This window comes from Enhydra lutris, unplaced genomic scaffold (genome assembly GCF_002288905.1).
Source record: "Enhydra lutris kenyoni isolate GAN:26980312 unplaced genomic scaffold, ASM228890v2 scaffoldscaffold20, whole genome shotgun sequence".
NCBI classification, from domain to species: Eukaryota; Metazoa; Chordata; class Mammalia; order Carnivora; family Mustelidae; genus Enhydra; species Enhydra lutris.
Window position 1 is genome coordinate 33,207,901 of NW_019154104.1, and position 18,227 is coordinate 33,226,127.

Here is an 18,227-nt window from a genome sequence, read left to right on the forward strand (position 1 = left end):
CGGTCACCTCCCCTTTCTTCTGTCTTTGTGCCTCTGTTGCTGTTGGCTGTCCCCGTTCGGTGTGTAATTTTTCTTCTTGTTTTTCTCCCAGTGTGTCTTTGTCTTCTGTCTCCAGGGTCCACTCTGTTCCCGTTCCTCCTTTCTCCTGGTCCAGGTCCTTTTTGGGTCTTTCCGACGCAGCTCTCACTTCTTTTCTGGGCGACCACCCAAAGGAGGCAATGTTGAACTTCAGCACTGTCCTCCTGTCCTCCCTCCCTCCTTTGTCTTTGTCCCTCTCCTTCATCTCTCTTACTGCGTGACCTGCCTCAGCTCCCTCTGCTCCTTCTACCTCGCCTTGTGGCAAGTGCCCCGAGGGCTTCCTGGGAGCTGCCGGCTCAGGTCCCCGTTCCCTGTCTTCCGTGGTCCTTCCCCTCTTGTCGTCTGGCACCGGCGCTAGGCCTCCTTCTGGGTCGTGCTTTCTTTGTTTGGAAACTTTAAACATGGGTGTTTGTAAGTTTTGGATTTGGATATGGAAATCTGCGTGGAGGCCCCGTGCATCTCCTTCGCCTTGCCCAGCGGATCCAGCAATCCCCACTTCTGTGTCCCGGGCCGCCTGTTTGCGGTCGTCCACACCGTGTGCGGCTGAGCTCGCCCCAGGCCTGCCCTCGGACACAGCGTCCTCCTGGTCCTTTGCCTCCTTTGTTTGTTTTCGGCCCCAGGACGCCACGCTGGCCCCTTCCCCCAGAGCTCCCAGGGTGGGGGTACCAGGCTCTATGGGCAGCTCTGCCATCAGAGCAGGTGTCCCCTCCGGTCCCTCTGCCATCCGGTCCTCTGTCCTGCTGAGCACAGTGGCCTGGGCGGCCTGTTGTCTGTCCTCCCCGGACCCGGCCTCCTCTCCGACCCCGGCCTGGAGCGCTCCCCCCGGGCCCCCTCGGCTGGGCTGCTCCTCCAGCGTCGGGCCCTTCCCTGAGCCCATCCTGAATCTCAGGCTCAGGAACCTCTTCCTGCGCGGACCGTCCGGTCCTGCCTTCGGCTCCTGCTCCTCCGCTGGGAGCGCGGCTTCCGTGTCTGTGCTGTTGGGGGATACGTTGGCGGTTTCCCCGCGCGCATCGGCCTCGGAGGAACTGTGGGACCTCCGCGGTCCTGGTCTGCACTTGCTCGTTACGGACTGGAACTTGGGCCAGGATAGCCTCTCCTTCTGGGCCCGCCTGCCTCTGCCGCCCCTGGGCTTGGCGAGCAGTCTCTCCTGGTCTCCGCTTCCTTCCAGGGTCTGTGGGGGGGTCTCTGTGGAACTGTCGGCCACATCTTTGTCCTGAAAGACAAGGAGCGTGAACTTGCAGGTGCTGGGACCAGACAGCTGAGCCCCGGGGCTCAGGGGAGACAAGAGGGTGGTGTGGGACCCCCACCTCGGCCTCAGCCCTGCAGGTGGGGAGCTCAGTGGGGCTCGGCCTCCCGGGCTGCAGTGCCTCACCTGCTTCTCCCTGTCCTTCGTGCCAGGCTGAGCCCCCCTGGCGGCCGCGTCCTCGTCGTCTGGGGTGGGACGTTTCCGTCTGACTTGGAACTGAACCCTGTAGGGCTCCGAGTACTGCAGGATTTTGAGAGCGTCTTCATACTTAATGTTGTCGAAGAACACGGTGGCACTGAGCAGCTGGTCCCCTGGACAGACAGAGCCTCGGGTTGGTCCCCAGTCTCGCCACGACCCCAAGAGACGCGTCCACCGGGCCAGGTGGCAGGCCCCAGAGCAGGAGCCCCGCACCCCCTCCGCAGAGCCCCACGTGGGTGGGAGGCCACCCCGCCCTGCACGGTGGCAGCCCCGGCCTGGAGGTGGCCAAGCCGTCTCAGCAGGGCCGTCCTGAGCACCAGGTACGGCCCATTTTCCTCCGAGTCCCTCCATCCTCAGGGAGACCATGGGGGGCCCAGGGAGGGGCAGTTGAGGCACCTTCTCTCAGGCTGAAGAGCTTGGCCGCTGACGAGTCCTTCAGCACCTGCTTCACAAAAATGCCCTGGTGCCCGCCCCCTGTGACGCTGTAGCCGCTGGCTCCGGCTTCCACCTCGGTGGTCAGCGTCACCTCTGTCGCCTCCTGCACAGACCGGAGCACAAGCACATCAGGGCCGTGGTGCACTTCTGCCTATGCCACCATGGGCCTCAGAGCTGGGGGCCGACCCTCCCTGAGCACAGAGACCTCAGAGTCCTGTGCACCCTCCAGGTGGCATGAGGCAAGCTTAGGGCCCCCAGCCAGGGCCGGGGCTGTAGTGTCCGGGCCTCGGAGGGAGCCAGCTGCTAGCCACCTCCGGCGGGGGCGGCCTCCTCTGATCTCCACCCCAGCTGCCAGCTCGCGGGAGCTGCTCTCTAGGCCCAGCGGGCGCAGGGAGCGAAGCCGAGGGCCTCCTGCCTGCACGGTGGCCAAAGCCTTGTCCATCCTCTGGAGCTCCCGCCTCCCCAACAGGCCCATCCCTGGCCTCCTTGCCTCTTCCCTGGCTCCACCCCAGCCCTGCCTCCCCCAAGCTGGGGCCCGTGCAGAGAGACCACCTTTCTGACCCTCAGGTCCTGCCACACTCACCTGTGGTCGACTCATTCTGGAGAATGTCCGTGAGTCCCCTGAATCTCGCTTCCACCAGGACCTCCGTCCCCCAGAGCCCGAGGAAGCCCGCTGCCTGGGTGTGTCCTCCTGCAGCCACAGAGGCCAGAGGTCATGCACCTGTCCAAGCCCCGGGCACGGGAGGGACTCAGGAGACCAGGAGGCCCCAGAGCAGTGCTGTTTTCCAGGGGAGCTGATCTCATGGCTTGGGGGACGGGGCAGAGGGGGGTGACTCTTTGCCCTGGCGCTGCCTGACCGGGCTGACCCCCCACCTCCAGGGCAGACCCCCAGGACTGGGGTTGTGTGTGCAGGGTAAGGAGACACAGCAAGAACCTGTCTTTTAGGAAATAGTCCTGCTCCCACCCGTCCCCAGGCCCTCTCCAGGGACAACCCACGTACGCACACATCCAGAGCACAGCCTCTCTTTCCCACACGTGCACACGCGTGCACAGTCTCAGCCACGTCCTGGCCCGCTGAAGGGAGGGGTTCCGGGCACAGGACAGTCAGAGAGGATGGCAGAATGGGCATAACCGTGGCCTAGTAGGCAGCAGGTCAGGGCCGCGTGGCTGCACCAACGGGAGGGAGTTGTTCACACAGTGGTGAAGGAGACGTGGCCACCCACGGCCCCACACCTGCACGCCCCCTCGGCCCGTGGGTCTCTGTCCCGCAAGCTTACCGGGAGTCCAAAGCTGGTACCCTCAGCTGCGTATTCATACACGGGGGAGGACCCCTGTGGCCGTGGCCGAATGATCTCGTCCACGGGCCCTTCGGTCACCTGGCAACAGAGAGAAAGCAGGCGGCCCTCAGCCTCCTGGGGTCTGAGCGGGGCTGCGCGGGGCGGGCAGGTATCCTCCAGGCCTCACTTACTGAGGGGTCGTCTTCCGTTTCGGCCTCCGGCTCCTCAGGCTGCAGCTGCCGTCCGGACACTGTGAAGAGAGAGGCCGAGTCAGGGGGCCATGCGGGCCAAGAGCCCAGATGGCGGAGGCGGGGCGGGGCCAGGCGTGTCCATCCCTGCGCCGTGTTGGTGCACGCATCACCCCATTCTGGATGTTGGGTCTGAGAGCACGTGCAGGGCTGGGCAGGCTGTGACGCCAGGCTGGGTGGCAGTGAGCCCGCACGAGGGCAGCTCAGGCCAGGCGGCCTTCACAGATCCAGTCCAGGAGAGTCACTAAGCACACACAGAGAAACAACACTCACCACCCCGAGGGCCGGAATCCAAAGACGCCGCGACAGCTCCCCCACAATGTCCAGCATCCAGCCGGAACTTACAAGAGTGTGGAGCAAAAAGAGCATCCGATCTGTTCTGGGGCACAGGGTCACCCAAGGCAAGTTTCCGAACGCCCAGGGAGGAGGGACCGGGCGCCGACTTCAAGACTCGAGATGGAAAATGCTGTGGCTGAGCGAAGGGAGGTTGTCATAAAGAAACAGAAATTGTAAAAGGGCTACATGGAAATTCTGGAGTTGAAAATGTACTACAGAGACTCAGTAGCAGAACTGACACTCCTGGAGAAAGCATCGTAAAACTTGTAAATTAATAGAAATTAACCCATTTCGAGAACAGAGGAATAAAGATTGAAGGAAGTGGCAGTGCCTGAGAGCTGTGCACATTCAGCCCATCAGCACTCAAGTGGCCTGGGTCTCCGGGAGAGAGAGGGGGGACGGGTGGGGACAGGGAGGGAGAGAGGAGGAAGGCGGCTGGAAGCCATGGCAGCGGGATCCAGACCCGACCCATCACAGTCTGAATGGAGGAGAGAGGGGAAAATTTTCAAAGCAACAAGGGAAACAAGAGCCACACAGTAAGGGCAGGATGGCCCAATCAGCCCCTGGTGCCCTGGGGGCCACGGGGGCCAGAAGGACACCCTCATAGTGCTGAAGGGAAAACACGGGGAAGCTAGGCGTCTGGGTCTAGCAAACCATCTGGCACAAAGAAAGGCAAACGAAGGCATACGCAAATGAGTAAAGACTGGAGAATCCATTGCTGGGGCGTCTGCCACACCAGCAGCGTTGAAGAAAAGGCGCGGTTGCTGGACGCTAACTCGAGTCCGCAGGGAGGACACAGAGAATGTGGAAAATGCCGCACACGTGAGCGAGCATCAGACACTACAAATACACATTTTCCCTCTGTCCATGTCTTCTCTTCTTTAAAAGACACGAGGTTGTAGGAGGCAAGGGTTGGCAAAGTTTTCCTGTAGATGGCCAGAGAGTAGGTAGCTTAGGGTTTGCAGGCCACGTGAACTGTGGCCAAGGAGTGGCTGTGGCGACGAAAATAAGCCATGTGACCGTTGCAACAGACTTAACTCCCCAAACAAGCAGTGGGCAGGGTTCAGTGCACAAGCCAGTCTTTCCGCTCCCCAGGGAAGGCAGTCATCCCAGGGCCCTCTCGTTGGGATTGCCACACATATAGATGCGTTCCGTACGTGATGACTGCAGCAAGTACAGCAAGACGGAGGGGGAGGAAAGCACGTATGTTGGGTCGAAGTTTTTGTATTTTACCAGAAGGAAGTAAATGTCACTAGGGTTACAGCAGGGCGCAGGCGTGAACCATAAACAGGCCCAGGGGAATCTGGGGAGATGGGAATGTCCCAGAAGTGCATCGTGCTGATGGTCACACAACTTCATGAAGTTACTAAGAATGACTGAACTGCACATTCACGATGGGGGGTTTTATGGTATATAAAGTATCCCTCTATTACGCTGTGAAAGAAAAATGGAATTAATTGCACAAAACAAAAGTAACAAAATGTAAAATTTACCATGTGTAGAAGTAAAGCTATGAAGAGTATAATTTGGAGGATGGGGTTGAGGGGATAGAAGTTGCCATAAAGTTGTAAGGTTCTTACCTTACATGCGAGGCAGTATACTGCGATAGGTGCAGAGTCCCTAGTATTAGCCATAAAGGAGCCACTGAAGAAGTGGCAGAGCTGATAAGCCAACAGTGGGAATGGGATGGAACCCTAAACACACATTATCTGTAAGCACACATAATACATGTATGTATATCCATATATAAAATGTGTATTCCTGAATAGTTATATATGTGTAAATGAATTTAATTAATCCCAAAACATGGTAAGCAAAGAAGGAGAGAGGAACAAGGATAAAATAGAAAGCCATCAGCAAGATGGTGGGATTTCAATCAATCATGTTGACAATCACATTAACTATATAGGGACTTAAAATTCCAATCAAAAGAGAGAGATTGTCAGAGGTGATTTAAAGAGGCAAAACCTATTCTTACGTTCTTCATAGGAAATGGTCTATAAATGTAAAGATATAGATAGGTCAAGTGAAAGGAAAGAAAAGTATACACCATGCACTAACTATCCTAACATTTTATAATGATAAAAGGGATTGGGGGACCTAGGTGGCTCAGTCGGCTAAGCGTCAGACTCTTGGTTTCAGCTCAGGTCGTGCTCTTAGGGTCCTGAGATGGAGTTCTGTGTCAGGCTCCACACTGTTTACAGAGTCTGAGACTCTGTCCCTCTGCCTGTGCCCCTCCCCACTGTGCACTCTCTCTCAAATATATAACCCTTTTTAAAATAAAAAAACACAATAAATTTATGTCTGTATACACCTAATAACAGAGGTTAAAACAGAAAAGTGGCGACACTGACAGGACACTTAAATCCAGGTGATAACAGGAGAGCCCAACACTCCCTTGGGTACAAAATAGGACAGGCAAGAACAGGTGAACCACCTGGGACTCAGTGAGACCAAACTGGCAGTTGGAGACCCGTCCACCTGCTGACAGCCGCATACACATTCCTCCCACGTACACAAGACATTCACCAAAATAGACTATTTGTCTTGGTAAGTTTATAAAAAAAGGGGGGTCACCTGGGGGCACAGTTGGTTAAGCATCCAACTCTCAGTTTCAACTCAGGTCACGATCTCAGCTCCGCGCTCAGCAAGGAGTCTGCTTAAGATCTCTCTCTCCCTCTGGCCCTCTCATGCATTCTCTCTCTTTCTCTCAGAAATAAATTGGTTTTTTAAAGAATAAAATAAATAAAATGTTTCAGTAAGTTTAAGACAATTGAAATCATGCTAGGTATTTTCTCTGATCCCCAGTGGAATCAAGACAGTATGATATAAATATAAAAGATCGATGTAACAGAACACCAAGGCCCGAATCACCCCACACTTTGTGCAGTCAATTGATTTTTGACAAAGTAACCAAGTCATTTCAATAGAAAAATGATCGTCTTTTCAACAAAGGTGCTGGGACAACAGGGTATGTGTTTGAAAAATAAAAAACAAAAAAAATCCTTGACTCTCACCTCACATCACACATAAAAATGAATTCAAAATGAATCCGAGAGATAAATGTAAAATGTAAAACTATAAGCCTTCTGGAAGAAAAACACAGGGGACATTTTGTACCACCCTGGGGGGCAATGTTTTCTGAGACCCAGGGTGTGACCCACAAAAGACTATGTGATAAATTACATGTCATCATAATTAAATACTTCCGGTCTTGAAAGGCATTCTTAAGAAAATGAAAAAGCAGTGCATAGATCTGACAAAGGACTTGCATTCCAGATAAACTCTGACGGATCAATAGATAAAGACCAAAAAAAAAAAAAAAAGCCCACCTCAATTAAACATGGGCAAAAGATTTGAACAGACACTTGACAAAAGAAAATATACTGATGTGCACTAGAAAAGATGGACAACTTCCTCACCCATCAAGAAAATGCAAACAAAACCCAACAGACCAGATCAAAGATCCCAGAACCAAACTCACAGATGCAACGCAGTGGGAAATGGATGGTCTTTTCAGTTACTTGCGTGGATCCATTGGCTATCCATGTGAAAAATATTAATCTCAACCCTATGCCAGCCACAGAAAGTACTAATTTCATGCGGATTATAGGACCAAAGCAGAAGGCTTAACCATAAAGCTTCCAGAAGATAAACAGAAACGACTTTGGGAAGTGGGACAGCAATCCCTCCGCATCATGCCGAAGTGGCCAGGCCTACAAGGTCCGGTGGAGAACTGGTCTACGGTAACTTGAAGAGCTTCAGCTCATCAAAAGGCAGCGCCACGGGAGTCGGCAGTGGGGCCGTGCGCTGGGCAGAGCCATGCAACACGCCTAAGCAAACCGAAGCCTCCTGCCTGGAAAGTACGAAGATTTCTTGCCAACCAAAAGGAAAAGACCAACAACCCAACAGGAAAATGGGCAAGAAAACCTTGGAAAGGCAACTCACCAAAGAAGACATCTAGTGGTCAATTAGCACCTGAGCGCAGCCTGTTGGGTCCCGGGGACAAGGCCAGGAGAACCCTGTGCAAAGACGCCTCCGCCCACCGGCCTAGGCCCCGCCCCAGACCAGACCCCCCTCCGCGCCGCGCCCACTCCACGCTCCCACAGGAGTGGAGGAAAGGACCGAGGCTGACCTGCCGCCGGCTGCTGTCTAGCATGGCGTGCGGGCCATGGAACACCCATCCTGAGGCGCGTGTGGGGTGACCTGGCACGACCACTTTGGGAAAGAGCCTGGCACGTCTCCTGGAAGCTGAGTGATCCACTCTACGGCCTAGCAGCTCTGCACCCGCGGACACGACAAAATGCACTCCCCAAAGGCGGGTACAGAAGTGCCCATCTGTGGGCACCAGGGGGCTCAGTCGGTGAAGCGACCGCCTTCCGCGCAGGTCATGATCCAGGGGTCCTGCTGGGCGGGGAGGCTGCTTCTCCCTCTGCCCCTCCCCCTGCTTGTGCTCGCATGCGCTCTCGCTCTCCGTCCCGTTCACATTTGTACAACTTGTGCTCTTTTCAAGAAAGAATTTTTGAAATTCTCCATGAAACCGAAATGAGGAAATGGTCAGCTTCATGCCAATGAGTCGGAACATCCCGACGAACTAGAGGGATCTGTCGAGAAGCGCGGGGCCGGCGCGGGGCCGTCCCGGGGCTGAGAAGTGGGCCGTCTGCATGGTTCCGTCCTGACCCGACAATCATATCCTGTTCACCGCCTTTCCACAAACACGACTCCAGCCCGACCCCCCGGAACTGGGCCACATGTTCCACAAAGACACAGCAGGGAGGGACACCAGCTCTGGCACGGGGGCCTGGGCTTGGGGATGCCCTCTCTGCTGAGGCCCACACTGCCGGTGATGAGGGGACGAAGCCCCCAGCCCCCCAGCCAGCAGGGCGCCAAGTGGGAGGAGTGAGTCCCTGCCCCATGGGGTGGGCACCCAGCCTGGGGGACTGGGCAGGTCCCTGTCCCTGCGGAGCGGGTAGGGGAGGCCCCGCCCCCACAGGAGTGTGGCTTGGGTGACTATTCTCCGGCCAAGCCGCTGCGTGACCCCGAACAAGCCTGTCCCTTCTCCAGGCCTTGATTTCCCTAGGGACGTCTGAGGGCCGGTGTGCCCACCCAGAAGCCCCAGGGGGACTGCCAAGATGGGGAACGGAGAGTCGGGAGCAATCCCTCCCTCTGAGTGCAGACCTCGCCTCTTCTCCCGGGAGCTGGCTCCCCTGTTTGGCAGCTAAAGGCAAGCCTCAGTTTCCCTCCAATTCTGCCCAGGCCCGTACCCCCAGCCCACGGTGGGTATGCTGTGTGTAAGCAGCGAGACGTGAGAGCCGGGCCTGGAGGAGGGTAAGCCTCTTGCCCGAGGTGGCTCGCCCCCAGGGGGCGGGGTGCAGGGGAGGGCTGAGAAAGAAGGGGGCGCACCGCCAGCGGGCAAGGGACAGCAGTGGGGGCTGCGTGGAGGAGGGTCTGGTCTGGGGTGGGGCCTTGGCCGGCGAGTGGAGGGGCTCAGGCAGCCCCACCAGCAGAGGGGCTTGGAGGGGGCTGCCAAGCTCCCCCACCTGCCCAGAGACCCGGCCACCCGGCCTGGCCCGCCCTCGACCATCCTCCGCCGCCAGCCAGCCACAGCGCTTCTGTGAGTCAGACAACAAAACAAGGGCGGGTGACCGCCCTCTCCCAGCAGGCAAGCAGGCGTGTTCCCCCGACCCCGTCCCGCCCCCCACCCCCGCTGGCCTGGGAAGGGAACCCCAGGCAGGGGCTCTAGTTAGGCACCCCGTGCTGGGGACCTGGGGGGTAGGAGGCCCCACACCACAGTGGAAGCATCCGTGGTGGGGCAGCGATCCCCGGCACCAAGAACCTGCACCGCCAGATCTACTCCAGAGGCGTCAAGGTGCAGCGTGGAGGCGGGGCCACACCCCACGCCGCGGGGAACCTGAGCCAGGGGTCCCTGCTGGCCCTGCTCCAGCCGCCAGCCCCGCTGTGGCCCTGCGCCGCCACCACCCCTGCCCCGTGTGCCGCGCCCACCGGGAGGCGAACAGCAGGGCCCAGGAGGAGGCAGGACCTGCTCCGCACTCGGTTCCCGGAGGCCACTGCACTAGGAGGACGCAGGCTGTGGTTCAAGCGCTGGGTCCCTCTGTGCCCCCCTCAGGCAGGATGGCCACTGGCCAGCACCTGGCCCGGGACGCACAAACAGGAAGGAGGAAATCCTGTCCCCTGCTGTGGGGCCAAGCTGCCCGAGCCTGCCAGCCTTGGACCTGCTCCCTGGGGAAGGAGGAAGAGGCACCCCAGGATCCCCCACTGCATCATCCTATCTGTCCCCATCAGCCAAGGCCCTCCCCCCACCCCACCTCTGCCGTGAGCGCAGGGCCGGTGACCCGCCAGCCTGACCCGGCCCCCTGCCCGCTGCGGCCCCACAGACAGGCTCCGCAGGGAGCCCTGGGCGGTCGCCTCAAATAATGACTAATGACAACCAAAGCCCCACCTGGCAAAGGAGGACGGGGGCTTCCCCCACACCCTGTCCCGCTGCTCGGCGCAGGCCCTCACCCTGACCCTTCAAGGCTTCAGACGCTATCGCCGTGTCCAGTGCCTGCCGGGGCTGGCATGACGGCTCAGGCCTCACGCACCCTGGCGGTGAGCGCCCGAGCCTTTCTGGTGAGGGACGAGGGTCTACGCTCCCAACAGTTCCACTCCTCAGACCAGGGGAACGTTCTGGGAGAGAGGGCAGAGCCAAGGTGGGGAGGTATGTGGACTGGCCAGGTGGAGGAGGGGGCAGAAAGGGGGGCACTGGTCCAGGATGCCCTCCCCACACTCACCTCACCCGGGGGCTCCAGGCCTGCCCAGGGACTCTCCTGCCAGCCCCTGGCCAGAGGAGGCCGCCTGTGGTGGGGCCATCTTCCTCAAACAAAACCCGAGTTTGCATGGACCCTGGCTGCCCTCCAGGGGGCCGTAGGGTGGGCACGTTTGCATGTCACCAGGGCGATGGCAGGCCTGGGGGACTGTGAGACAGCAGGGAGGACAACTGCAGATGGGGCCCAGATGGGGGCTGAGAGGTACAGAGTGTGTGTGTGTGTGTGTGTGTGTGTGTGTGTGCACGCCCACGAGGGCGTGTGCGTGGACCCGTGTGCCTGGGCCTGGGCCCCTCCCTGGAGCTCCAGAGCACAGTCCCGGATGGGGCCCCCCCTGCTCTCCCAGGCTGCCCAGGGAGCTGTGGGGGCGGGAGCCTGTGAGGCAGGCTCCCTGCTCGGGGGACGCTGGCCTTAGGCTTAGAGCTCAGTGCCCACACAGGCGCACAGCACGCCCAGACCTCACCCTGTCCTGGAACCTCACGAGGAAAGTGCTGGGCTCGGCTGATGGGTCATGAGACCTTCAGACTTCCCAGAGCAGCAACCACAGGCAGTGCAGGCCTGCCTCCCCTCCCCGCCCCCCTTCCCGGCTTTCTCAAGGTAACTCTGTGGCTTGGGGAGGCCAGTCCAGCTCCCGCTCTGTCCCCAAGGCCCTAGCCTGGCTGCCTAGGCCTGCCAGGGAGGGTTGCCGCCCCCCACACCCGCTCCCACTGCTGCACCCAGGACAGGTCCACATCAGCCGGCATCACTCCCGGGTGCCCAGCCCGCCCACAGCTGCCTGGGCCCAGGCTTCCCCCAATCCCCAGCCCTGGCACTTCTCACCTGTGGCTTCCCCTGCCAACTCACAGACCCGGCATGGACACCTTGCCGTCACTTCCCCTCTGGTCCCAAGCACTCAGAGCCCCGCACACAGTAGGTGCATAATAAATGCTGGTGCAGAGAGCAGACGGGGAAAGGAAGGGAAGGAGCAGGGCAGATCTCCAGGAAAGGGGCGAGCCCCACCCAGTCTGAGGGCGCAACCAGCCGTGGAACCGGGAGGGCGGCAGTGGGCTTAGCACGCCTCCTTCTGTACCTGGAGAAACTAAGGCAGGCTTGCCTGCCTACCCACGCCAGAGGGCCCAGCAGCGGAAACGAAAGGCCTCACCCTCCTGCCCATCCCAGATGCACCAGTGGGCCTGGGCCTGTTTCTCCGAGCTGAAAGACCCATACCCCAGACGTCCTGCCTACCTGTCACGGGCCAGCTGCCGTGAACCTGGGCTCCCCAGACCTTTAGGGCCCTCAGTGCACCAAACAAGGACAGTGGGCATCCCCAGAGGGACCCTGCCCGGCCACATGGTCCCACCTCAGGGATCTGCCTACCCTGGGACTTCAGGGGCTGTGCTGGAGCCCTTGGCCCCCAGGAACTGAATGCCTGTCCCTCCAGCATGGGCTCGGACTGAGGCAGGGAGGAGGGTCGGGGAGATGACAGCCTGGTTTAGGCCTCAGCTTGAGCCCCCCACCCGGCCCTCACAGGCCTCCTGGGTGGTGAGGTGGGCAGGCACACAAGGGCTGGACCCGGGAAGGGGACTGGCAACTGGGGGCTGCGGGCTGGGGGCAGGGGGCAGGGGGCTGCGGGCAGTGGGCTGGGAGCAGGGGGCAGGGAGCTGTGGGCAGTGGGCCATGGGCAGGAGCAGGGACAGAGGACAGCTGCAGTGGCTTACCCAGGTCGATGTCCTCCCAACTTGCCCAGAAGTGAAGATTCCAGCTGAGCTCTGTCCACCGCCCTCCTGGGTCCCTCCCCTCCACAGCCCTTGCTCCATGGCCCGCCCTGGCCTCCTCCTCAGGCAGGCCTGGAGCCCCGCCAAGCCCCCCTCCTCGCCCCAGCAGAGGGATGGGCAGCCCCCTCACAGGCCCGGAGCTGGGCCAGGCCCCGCCCCCAGCAGCTTCAAGGAGCTGGGGAGCCCGCCCCACCCCTAGATTGCCGCCTCCCCCCGCACCCCCCCCCCCCCGCCCGCCGCTCGCGCCGGGGGGAGCGCCCCCCCCCCCCCCCGAGACTGAGCTCGCCCCCACCCCCCCCCCCCCCCCGGCCCAAGCAGCTGACTGGGAAAGGAAACGCCCGCCTGCCTTGGGATGTCTGAGTCACTACCACCCCCCAGCGCAGTCCAGTCCAGTCCTGCTGTGTAGACAGGTAGGCAGGCCCAGATGCCAGATAGGATCCCCCCGCCCCAGCTGGGTTGTTCATGGCCCCGCGCCTCAGTTTCCTGGTACGTGCGGGAACAGAGGCTTGGGGCTGGCCAGGCTAGGGGTGCAGGGAAGGGGAGGCATGGCCCGAGGGGTAGATAGGCCCTCCCAAGACAGTCCTGCGATGGGCACTCATCGTGACTCCATCTGCGGCGCGAGGGGGACACAGCCCCTTGGGCTCTGTGGCGACCCCTGCCCAGGGCACAGCCAGCCCTTTCCGCTGCACAGACCAGCACGGCCAGAGCAGGGCCGGCCCAAGCCCACTCATGGCCCGTGCCGCTGGGTGCCCTCAGGGAAGCCCTGCTCATCCGCCCAGGTCCCTCGGGGGCAGCCTGACTCCGCCCATGTCCCTCAGGGGTCCCCTTCCAGCCCCCCAGCCCAAACTCAGCAGCTACCACTTCCCAAAGCACCAGAGCCTCTGCTGAGCCGGGTGGGGCAGGCCCTGGAACCTGCATTTCTAACCCCCTCCCCAGTCATGGGGCTCAAGTGAGGGCCGAGGAGCGTGGCCTCTGAGTCATCCGCTCCCTGAAGCACTGCCCACCTGGCCTGTTACCTCTTGTCCCCCGCCCTGCTGACCCCCAAGACTCAGCCCTGATGCTACGGCCAAGGTGGCCGGTAGGAGGAGGCAGATTCCTGCTCCTAGGCCCCTCCCCGCCCCAGGAGCCCTGGCAGGCCCGGGCAGGACTCTACAGGCTGTGCCATCAGCAGATCTCTCACTGGGTCCCGGAGCTGCCCCGCCCTGCACTCCACGAGCAGGTTGGAGCTGGCCCACATAGTGGAGGAGCCTGGCCTGGGGCTCCAGGATAGTGAGGGGTCAGGCCCAGCCCCGGGGAGGTGGTGGTGAACAGCTGCACCCTGGCCAGGATCAGCGAGGCAGCTGCGGGCCGGGGACTCTGGGGACCGCTGAGGACAGCAGGCCCCGCACCGGGACACAAGCAGCCGGGAGCAGCTGGAGGTGGGGGGACAGTGAGGCAGGGCACCTGGCCTCTCAGGCGAGGAGAAGGCTCTGGCCAGCCTGGGTCAGCGGACCCTCTTGGCTCAGCCCGGGTCCACTGTCCAGGAAGGAGGGACGGTACCCAGGCCTCTCCCAGCCTCTCCCTCTCTAAAAATTTAACGGTCACAAATGACTCTATTTACAGTGAGACAGGAAAGCTGGCCAAGCCTGCTGGCCCGTGACCTCACCCCCACCCACAGCCCCAGATGGTGCTCGCCTGGGAAGTGTTTACTGCCTGACACCCAACGGGCCCCTCCCCTCCCCCAGGGCAGGGCTGAGCCCCACTGGAAGGGAGGCTTCTGCTGGTCCAGAGCAGGGCCACCCCCCACCTCCCTCCCAAGCCTGGGGGCCCCAAACCCACAGAGCCCTGTCATCCCCATCTCTGGGGACCCCACCCCCCCACCCACCTCCCTTGCCACCGGCCTTTTGGCTTTGGAGCTCTGAGGAGGCCTGGGCTGGACCTCGCCTCGCACCGCCAGAGGGAGGCGCGGCCCCATCCTCCCCACTTTCCGCTCCACGCCTGCAGGCTGGGGCCTGTCCCCCAGCCCCACCCTCCCCCCAGACAGGGCTCTGCTCCTGGCTTGCCCAGACCCCTTCCAGACTCTCAGTGGGGGCACGCTCCCAGCCCGGACCCGGGCTCCCCCCATGGCAGCTAGCGTCCGCAGCCCGTGGCAAGCGCCGTGTGCTTGTGGCCGCCCTGCCAGTGGGCGATGGGGGCTCGCAGCACCTGCAGAGGGGCAGGCCAGCCCCGGAGCCCTGGGAAGGCACAGAGTCGGGCCGGGGGCTCGGGGCTCTGGGTCCAGTCTGGGAGCTTGTAGGGGCAGGAGTCAGGGGCCGCCTGTCATCCCTTGCCCTTGAGCTGGTGTCTCGTCCCACGGGGGTCAGACCTGGCTCTCCAGTGCGCAGGGGCCCCGGGGCAAGGCTCTGCTCACTTGTCTTAGCCCCCAAGGGCCCCACACAGCCTGGTGGGGAGGGCGGGCGGGTGCCAGGCTGGCTGCTGGGTGTCTGCTGACCCTCCACACCACGGATGCTGAGACCCAGGCCATCCAGCACGTGCCAACCGATACCCACTACCCAGGCTGTTGTAGCTCAAAGCCGCGGGCACCCCATCCTCCAGCTCGGAGTCAGCGTGGGCAGGCCCAGGGCCAGCTGATAGTGAATCAGCTGGGGAGGCCGCCAGGGCCGAGCATGGCGTTCCTGGGAGATGTGTCATGGAGGAGCCCTGGGGGCCAGAGCCACTGAGGGTAAGGCCTGCCAGAGAGGGAGCTGCCCCTCGAGCCAGCGGTCCCGTGGCCAAATGCCTGCGGGAGGGCCTCCTCATCCCCACCCCAGGAGGGGTCCAGCAAGGCTGGCAGCTCTTGGGAAACATGGGCCTCAACCAGAGACAGAGGCGCAGGGCTGGGGGGCGGGACAGAGCTTGGTACAGGCCGCCCGTGATCTAACCCCCACTTAGGGCAGCAGCCCGCCAGGGGCTGGAGCCCCAAACAACAGAGACATGACCTGGCTAGAGGTGGGCTGAGTCACCGCCATTCCTTCCACCCCACAAGATGCCAGTACCCAGCAGGTGAGGCCCAGACAAGGACCCCAGGCGGTCCTGTCCCCAGCTGCTCCCCACAGAACCTCAAGTGTCCTCTTGGCAGTGGACACCCGCACCCGGGGCTGTGTCCAGGCAGGAATGCTGCTTGCCGCTTGTGGGTCCCTCTCGGGATTCCTGCCCCAGCCCCCAGTGGGGTCCAGAAGGCCGCCAGCAGGCCTCTGCTCTCTGCCTGCTCTCCCTCAGGCACCCGGGTCCTTCCCAAAAGCTCTGTGGACAGGTGGCCCATGCTACCGGATCCCCCTCATACACACACTGGGGTCAGCGCAGGGCAGGAAACAGGGTGGGAACCCAAGACCCTGCGCCACCACATGCTGCCCCCTATCCCAGCCCCTCAGGCCTTTCCATTTGAGAAAGTCCCTCAAACTAGTAAATATTTACCCCAGCAAGGCGGACCCTTGGCTCCCGGCCACCTGCGGCTTCCCAAAAAAGACAAACAGAGGGAAGCCTGGAGGTAGAAGCAGAGCTGGGCTCACTGGGAGGCAGGCTCAGACTCCCGGCAGAAAGTGCCCCCGCCCTTCGAGGGGACTGTGGGGGGCATGCCAGGGAGGTCAGGGTCACACAGCCAGGTCTCACTGTGCACCCAGCTAAGCACTCCCACCCCAGCTCTCCCCACTTCCCTGCCCAGCCCTCTGCCCCTCCATTACCTCTTCCTCTGCCTGGCCTCAACTCTTCCCAAGCAGACTGCCCAGAACAAACCTCACTCCTGACAGCTGACCCTGCCTCTCTACCCTTCACCCCTACGTGTGTCCCCAGACCCATCCCGTTAATCGACTTGTCCTCCAGACAAAGCTCTCCCCAGCCCTCTTGCACTCCTCTGTTCTCCGTACCACATGCACCTTCCTCCACGAAGCCCTCCCTGACTCCTCTGCATGCCCGCGGTGGGACGAATGGCAGAAGCCGTGCCTGACTCACCTTACCCGAACAAACAATGGTATGCTGTTCCCTCCTGTGTGACCTCCCAAGGGTCAGGGCCCCTGACAAGGCCCTGAGTGAAGCACCAAGCCCCCTGCCACTGGGGACATCCGGGCTTTCACTGGACTGAGAGTCAGGGCCTCCAGATGGCTAATGCTTGGGTCCTTCCCCCAACACCTCCACTCCCCAGCCTGGGCAGGCCGGCCCCAGGCTCAGCCTGAAGCACAGCAGCTTTCCGCCAAGGGCGGCCATGGGAGAAAGGATACAGAGAGGGCCAGGGTCAGCAATCCACAGGGCTTCCTGGAGGAGGGGGCTCCTCGCCAAGTCAAGGGCAGAGGGAGAGAAGGCCATGAGGGCGTTCCTGCCACAGGCCAGGCTGAGCCCCAGCCGTGGGGACACACGCACTGTGGTGCACAGGGGAGGCAGGGGGCACTGGGGCAGTGGACTGCTCCCCCCAGACCTTGGGGCAGCAGCAGGCGGTCCAGCTTCAGTTCTCCCACAGAGAGAAGAACGAGGGTGCTGTCAGGAGTACGTCGGCCGCAGCAGCGGGGCTTGGAGAGTCCCCCTCCGACCGTTCCACTGCCCCTGCAGGATGCCACCTGCTGCCCCCTCCCTGCAGCCCGCTCCTGCCATGGACACTTCGGGCTGCAGGGGGCGCCCCAGAGCTCTACCGGGTGGCAGCTGGGGGGCGCGCCAGCACCTGCTGGCCACGCGGCCCTAAGCGTGTGGTGTGGCCACTCAGCACCCGTGGAGGCCAGAGAGGCCCCACACTGGTGCAGGGCTCTGACTCACGGCCCCAAGATTCAGTGTCCCTGTCTTCAAAATGGGGACCCACCCCTCTGCCAACGTGGACAACCTGGGGAGAGCTGCCAGTGTGGACAGTGCGGACAGCCCTGCCGCCCGCACGGCCTGTGGCCTCTGTGACCACACAGCTCTGGCTCTCTGCCCCGCCTCTGCTGTGGGCAGCCACGGCCACTTCTGTTCCCAGATACAACTTCTAGCCCAAAGCCCCTTGCAGCCCCAAGCCCAGGGCCACGCAAGTCCACAAGCCCTGTTGGAAAGAGGAAGGCCAGCATAGGGACGCCCCACACTGCGGCGCTCCTGGGAAGGGACCCAAAGCTACCACGGCCCCCCACAAGGAGTGACCACCCTGACCCTCCCTCCTGGGGGCCTTCCTGGACCCAGTGGGGGCTTCTGAGAGTGGGGATGGGAGGGGGGCTGAGGCCAAGCCAGGGGCTTCGGGAGCAGGGCACAGGCCCAGAGCAGGAGTAGGGGGCTCCCCGTCAGTCCAGCTGCCCAGGACCCAGTGCTGCTAGGGCAGAAACTGGCTGCCTCTGGGGAAGGAAGGCGTGTGATGGCTGTTACCCATCACAGAGTGGAGTGGGGGCAGGGCCCCCAGGTGGAGCTCCATTCCCACGCCAGCAGGGGCCTGGAAGGAGCTGGGGGCCAAGCCACTGGGATGGGATGGCCAAGGTGCCCTGAGGCCAGCCGGATCACCCGCGGGTGTGCTCCCAGGGCAGCCACCAGGGGGCAGCCTCCGAGTGCAGGCTGGACAGCGCGGCTTCCTCCCCGGGGGGTTGAGGGGAGAAGCGCACCCAGGCTCCAGGAGGAGTCTTTGAAGGACCTAGCGTGGCTGGCCCAGGAGGGCAGGTCTGGACGGGGCAGGACGATGAGGATGGGGCAAGGCCTACTTGTCCCTGGCCTGAAAGGAGGGAATCGGGCTGGGAGGACCTGGACCAACCCCAACCCCGCCGCCTTACCCAGGGCCTTATCTGAAATGCATCTTCCCCAGCCTTGGTGCAGGGTGGGGGAGGGCCTGGGAATCTGCTCAGTGGACCCAAGCCCCAGCGGCTCTGATCCAGCAG

General features: G+C 61.7%; 1 long non-coding RNA gene across 1 annotated transcript; it reads right to left on the reverse strand.

Annotated features, from left to right (window-relative positions):
* Positions 1–1,231: 1,231 nt before the first annotated feature.
* On the reverse strand, positions 1,232–1,997 carry LOC111148496. The gene is made up of 3 exons (XR_002640702.1): positions 1,919–1,997; positions 1,451–1,635; positions 1,232–1,291 (listed from the first exon to the last, which is right to left on the reverse strand). It is a non-coding gene; the product is annotated as an uncharacterized LOC111148496 (long non-coding RNA).
* Positions 1,998–18,227: the final 16,230 nt, after the last annotated feature.